This window comes from Pseudophryne corroboree (assembly GCF_028390025.1).
Source record: "Pseudophryne corroboree isolate aPseCor3 chromosome 3 unlocalized genomic scaffold, aPseCor3.hap2 SUPER_3_unloc_9, whole genome shotgun sequence".
Taxonomy (NCBI): domain Eukaryota; kingdom Metazoa; phylum Chordata; class Amphibia; order Anura; family Myobatrachidae; genus Pseudophryne; species Pseudophryne corroboree.
In genome coordinates, this window is record NW_026967585.1 from 1872825 (window position 1) to 1879862 (window position 7038).

The window sequence follows — 7038 nt, forward strand, 5'->3', positions numbered from 1 at the left end:
CATCCCTAGTGGGCAGTGAGAGGCATGTACCCAGGTGAGGTGTGAGAGGGGGGAGACAGGGCGGGGGGCATTACACAGGTAATACAGTGATGGACATCTCTAGTGGGCAGTGAGAGGCATGTACCCAGGTGAGGTGTGAGAGGGGGAGACAGGGCGGGGGCATTACACAGGTAATACAGTGATGGACATCTCTAGTGGGCAGTGAGGGGCATGTACCCAGGTGAGGTGTGAGAGGGGGGAGACAGGGCGGGGGGCATTAAACAGGTAATACAGTGATAACCATTCCTAGCGGGCAGTGAGGGGCATGTACCCAGGTGAGGTGTGAGAGTGGGAGACAGGGCTGGGGCATTACACAGGTAACACAGTGATAACCATCCCTAGCGGGCAGTGAGGGGCATGTACCCAGGTGAGGTGTGAGAGTGGGAGACAGGGCGGGGGCATTACACAGGTAATACAGTGATGGACATCTCTAGTGGGCAGTGAGGGGCATGTACCCAGGTGAGGTGTGAGAGGGGGGAGACAGGGCGGGGGGCATTACACAGGTAATACAGTGATGGAAATCCCTAGCGGGCAGTGAGAGGCATGTACCCAGGTGAGGTGTGAGAGTGGGAGACAGGGCGGGGGCATTACACAGGTAATACAGTGATGGACATCTCTAGTGGGCAGTGAGGGGCATGTACCCAGGTGAGGTGTGAGAGGGGGGAGACAGGGCGGGGGGCATTACACAGGTAATTCAGTGATGGACATCCCTAGTGGGCAGTGAGGGGCATGTACCCAGGTGAGGTGTGAGAGGGGGGAGACAGGGCGGGGGGCATTACACAGGTAATTCAGTGATGGACATCCCTAGTGGGCAGTGAGAGGCATGTACCCAGGTGAGGTGTGAGAGGGGGGAGACAGGGCGGGGGGCATTACACAGGTAATTCAGTGATGGACATCCCTAGTGGGCAGTGAGGGGCATGTACCCAGGTGAGGTGTGAGAGGGGGGAGACAGGGCGGGAGGCATTACACAGGTAATTCAGTGATGGACATCCCTAGTGGGCAGTGAGGGGCATGTACCCAGGTGAGGTGTGAGAGGGGGGAGACAGGGCGGGGGGCATTACACAGGTAATTCAGTGATGGACATCCCTAGTGGGCAGTGAGAGGCATGTACCCAGGTGAGGTGTGAGAGGGGGGAGACAGGGCGGGGGGCATTACACAGGTAATTCAGTGATGGACATCCCTAGTGGGCAGTGAGGGGCATGTACCCAGGTGAGGTGTGAGAGGGGGGAGACAGGGCGGGGGGCATTACACAGGTAATTCAGTGATGGACATCCCTAGTGGGCAGTGAGGGGCATGTACCCAGGTGAGGTGTGAGAAGGGGGAGACAGGGCGGGGGGCATTACACAGGTAATTCAGTGATGGACATCCCTAGTGGGCAGTGAGAGGCATGTACCCAGGTGAGGTGTGAGAGGGAGGAGACAGGGCGGGGGCATTACACAGGTAACACAGTGATGGACATCCCTAGTGGGCAGTGAGAGGCATGTACCCAGGTGAGGTGTGAGAGGGAGGAGACAGGGCGGGGGCATTACACAGGTAACACAGTGATGGACATCTCTAGTGAGCAGTGAGAGGCATGTACCCAGGTGAGGTGTGAGAGGGGGGAGACAGGGCGGGGGGCATTACACAGGTAACACAGTGATGGACATCCCTAGCGGGCAGTGAGAGGCATGTACCCAGGTGAGGTGTGAGAGTGGGAGACAGGGCGGGGGCATTACACAGGTAATACAGTGATGGACATCTCTAGTGGGCAGTGAGGGGCATGTACCCAGGTGAGGTGTGAGAGGGGGGAGACAGGGCGGGGGGCATTACACAGGTAATTCAGTGATAACCATTCCTAGCGGGCAGTGAGGGGAATGTACCCAGGTGAGGTGTGAGAGTGGGAGACAGGGCGGGGGCATTACACAGGTAATACAGTGATGGACATCTCTAGTGGGCAGTGAGGGGCATGTACCCAGGTGAGGTGTGAGAGGGGGGAGACAGGGCGGGGGGCATTACACAGGTAATTCAGTGATGGACATCCCTAGTGGGCAGTGAGGGGCATGTACCCAGGTGAGGTGTGAGAGGGGGGAGACAGGGCGGGGGGCATTACACAGGTAATTCAGTGATGGACATCCCTAGTGGGCAGTGAGAGGCATGTACCCAGGTGAGGTGTGAGAGGGGGGAGACAGGGCGGGGGGCATTACACAGGTAATTCAGTGATGGACATCCCTAGTGGGCAGTGAGGGGCATGTACCCAGGTGAGGTGTGAGAGGGGGGAGACAGGGCGGGGGGCATTACACAGGTAATTCAGTGATGGACATCCCTAGTGGGCAGTGAGGGGCATGTACCCAGGTGAGGTGTGAGAGGGGGGAGACAGGGCGGGGGGCATTACACAGGTAATTCAGTGATGGACATCCCTAGTGGGCAGTGAGAGGCATGTACCCAGGTGAGGTGTGAGAGGGGGGAGACAGGGCGGGGGGCATTACACAGGTAATTCAGTGATGGACATCCCTAGTGGGCAGTGAGGGGCATGTACCCAGGTGAGGTGTGAGAGGGGGGAGACAGGGCGGGGGGCATTACACAGGTAATTCAGTGATGGACATCCCTAGTGGGCAGTGAGGGGCATGTACCCAGGTGAGGTGTGAGAGGGGGGAGACAGGGCGGGGGGCATTACACAGGTAATACAGTGATGGACATCTCTAGTGGGCAGTGAGGGGCATGTACCCAGGTGAGGTGTGAGAGGGGGGAGACAGGGCGGGGGGCATTACACAGGTAATTCAGTGATGGACATCCCTAGTGGGCAGTGAGGGGCATGTACCCAGGTGAGGTGTGAGAGGGGGGAGACAGGGCGGGGGGCATTACACAGGTAATACAGTGATGGACATCCCTAGTGGGCAGTGAGAGGCATGTACCCAGGTGAGGTGTGAGAGGGGGGAGACAGGGCGGGGGCATTACACAGGTAACACAGTGATAACCATCCCTAGCGGGCAGTGAGGGGCATGTACCCAGGTGAGGTGTGAGAGGGGGGAGACAGGGCGGGGGGCATTACACAGGTAATACAGTGATGGACATCCCTAGTGGGCAGTGAGGGGCATGTACCCAGGTGAGGTGTGAGAGGGGGGAGACAGGGCTGGGGCATTACACAGGTAATACAGTAATGGACATCCCTAGTGGGCAGTGAGAGGCATGTACCCAGGTGAGGTGTGAGAGGGGGGAGACAGGGCGGGGGGCATTACACAGGTAATACAGTGATGGACATCTCTAGTGGGCAGTGAGAGGCATGTACCCAGGTGAGGTGTGAGAGGGGGAGACAGGGCGGGGGCATTACACAGGTAATACAGTGATGGACATCTCTAGTGGGCAGTGAGGGGCATGTACCCAGGTGAGGTGTGAGAGGGGGGAGACAGGGCGGGGGGCATTAAACAGGTAATACAGTGATAACCATTCCTAGCGGGCAGTGAGGGGCATGTACCCAGGTGAGGTGTGAGAGTGGGAGACAGGGCTGGGGCATTACACAGGTAACACAGTGATAACCATCCCTAGCGGGCAGTGAGGGGCATGTACCCAGGTGAGGTGTGAGAGTGGGAGACAGGGCGGGGGCATTACACAGGTAATACAGTGATGGACATCTCTAGTGGGCAGTGAGGGGCATGTACCCAGGTGAGGTGTGAGAGGGGGGAGACAGGGCGGGGGGCATTACACAGGTAATACAGTGATGGAAATCCCTAGCGGGCAGTGAGAGGCATGTACCCAGGTGAGGTGTGAGAGTGGGAGACAGGGCGGGGGCATTACACAGGTAATACAGTGATGGACATCTCTAGTGGGCAGTGAGGGGCATGTACCCAGGTGAGGTGTGAGAGGGGGGAGACAGGGCGGGGGGCATTACACAGGTAATTCAGTGATGGACATCCCTAGTGGGCAGTGAGGGGCATGTACCCAGGTGAGGTGTGAGAGGGGGGAGACAGGGCGGGGGGCATTACACAGGTAATTCAGTGATGGACATCCCTAGTGGGCAGTGAGAGGCATGTACCCAGGTGAGGTGTGAGAGGGGGGAGACAGGGCGGGGGGCATTACACAGGTAATTCAGTGATGGACATCCCTAGTGGGCAGTGAGGGGCATGTACCCAGGTGAGGTGTGAGAGGGGGGAGACAGGGCGGGAGGCATTACACAGGTAATTCAGTGATGGACATCCCTAGTGGGCAGTGAGGGGCATGTACCCAGGTGAGGTGTGAGAGGGGGGAGACAGGGCGGGGGGCATTACACAGGTAATTCAGTGATGGACATCCCTAGTGGGCAGTGAGAGGCATGTACCCAGGTGAGGTGTGAGAGGGGGGAGACAGGGCGGGGGGCATTACACAGGTAATTCAGTGATGGACATCCCTAGTGGGCAGTGAGGGGCATGTACCCAGGTGAGGTGTGAGAGGGGGGAGACAGGGCGGGGGGCATTACACAGGTAATTCAGTGATGGACATCCCTAGTGGGCAGTGAGGGGCATGTACCCAGGTGAGGTGTGAGAAGGGGGAGACAGGGCGGGGGGCATTACACAGGTAATTCAGTGATGGACATCCCTAGTGGGCAGTGAGAGGCATGTACCCAGGTGAGGTGTGAGAGGGAGGAGACAGGGCGGGGGCATTACACAGGTAACACAGTGATGGACATCCCTAGTGGGCAGTGAGAGGCATGTACCCAGGTGAGGTGTGAGAGGGAGGAGACAGGGCGGGGGCATTACACAGGTAACACAGTGATGGACATCTCTAGTGAGCAGTGAGAGGCATGTACCCAGGTGAGGTGTGAGAGGGGGGAGACAGGGCGGGGGGCATTACACAGGTAACACAGTGATGGACATCCCTAGCGGGCAGTGAGAGGCATGTACCCAGGTGAGGTGTGAGAGTGGGAGACAGGGCGGGGGCATTACACAGGTAATACAGTGATGGACATCTCTAGTGGGCAGTGAGGGGCATGTACCCAGGTGAGGTGTGAGAGGGGGGAGACAGGGCGGGGGGCATTACACAGGTAATTCAGTGATAACCATTCCTAGCGGGCAGTGAGGGGAATGTACCCAGGTGAGGTGTGAGAGTGGGAGACAGGGCGGGGGCATTACACAGGTAATACAGTGATGGACATCTCTAGTGGGCAGTGAGGGGCATGTACCCAGGTGAGGTGTGAGAGGGGGGAGACAGGGCGGGGGGCATTACACAGGTAATTCAGTGATGGACATCCCTAGTGGGCAGTGAGGGGCATGTACCCAGGTGAGGTGTGAGAGGGGGGAGACAGGGCGGGGGGCATTACACAGGTAATTCAGTGATGGACATCCCTAGTGGGCAGTGAGAGGCATGTACCCAGGTGAGGTGTGAGAGGGGGGAGACAGGGCGGGGGGCATTACACAGGTAATTCAGTGATGGACATCCCTAGTGGGCAGTGAGGGGCATGTACCCAGGTGAGGTGTGAGAGGGGGGAGACAGGGCGGGGGGCATTACACAGGTAATTCAGTGATGGACATCCCTAGTGGGCAGTGAGGGGCATGTACCCAGGTGAGGTGTGAGAGGGGGGAGACAGGGCGGGGGGCATTACACAGGTAATTCAGTGATGGACATCCCTAGTGGGCAGTGAGAGGCATGTACCCAGGTGAGGTGTGAGAGGGGGGAGACAGGGCGGGGGGCATTACACAGGTAATTCAGTGATGGACATCCCTAGTGGGCAGTGAGGGGCATGTACCCAGGTGAGGTGTGAGAGGGGGGAGACAGGGCGGGGGGCATTACACAGGTAATTCAGTGATGGACATCCCTAGTGGGCAGTGAGGGGCATGTACCCAGGTGAGGTGTGAGAGGGGGGAGACAGGGCGGGGGGCATTACACAGGTAATTCAGTGATGGACATCCCTAGTGGGCAGTGAGGGGCATGTACCCAGGTGAGGTGTGAGAGGGAGGAGACAGGGCGGGGGCATTACACAGGTAATTCAGTGATGGACATCCCTAGTGGGCAGTGAGGGGCATGTACCCAGGTGAGGTGTGAGAGGGAGGAGACAGGGCGGGGGCATTACACAGGTAATTCAGTGATGGACATCCCTAGTGGGCAGTGAGGGGCATGTACCCAGGTGAGGTGTGAGAGTGGGGAGACAGGGCGGGGGTATTACACAGGTAATGCAGTGATGGAATTCCCTAGTGGGCACTGAGGGGCATGTACCCAGGTGAGGTGTGAGAGGGGGGAGACAGGGCGGGGGGCATTACACAGGTAACTCAGTGATAACCCTCCCTAGTGGGCAGTGAGGGGCATGTACCCAGGTGAGGTGTGAGAGGGAGGAGACAGGGCGGGGGCATTACCCAGGTAATTCAGAGATGGACATCCCTAGTAGGCAGTGAGGGGCATGTACCCAGGTGAGGTGTGAGAGGGAGGAGACAGGGCGGGGGCATTACACAGGTAATACAGTGATGGACATCCCTAGTGGGCAGTGAGGGGCATGTACACAGGTGAGGTGTGAGAGGGAGGAGACAGGGCGGGGGCATTACACAGGTAACACAGTGATGGACATCTCTAGTGAGCAGTGAGAGGCATGTACCCAGGTGAGGTGTGAGAGGGGGGAGACAGGGCGGGGGGCATTACACAGGTAACACAGTGATGGACATCCCTAGTGGGCAGTGAGAGGCATGTACCCAGGTGAGGTGTGAGAGGGAGAAGACAGGGCGGGGGCATTACACAGGTAACACAGTGATGGACATCTCTAGTGAGCAGTGAGAGGCATGTACCCAGGTGAGGTGTGAGAGGGGGGAGACAGGGCGGGGGGCATTACACAGGTAACACAGTGATGGACATTCCTAGCGGGCAGTGAGAGGCATGTACCCAGGTGAGGTGTGAGAGTGGGAGACAGGGCGGGGGCATTACACAGGTAATACAGTGATGGACATCTCTAGTGGGCAGTGAGGGGCATGTACCCAGGTGAGGTGTGAGAGGGGGGAGACAGGGCGGGGGGCATTACACAGGTAATTCAGTGATAACCATTCCTAGCGGGCAGTGAGGGGAATG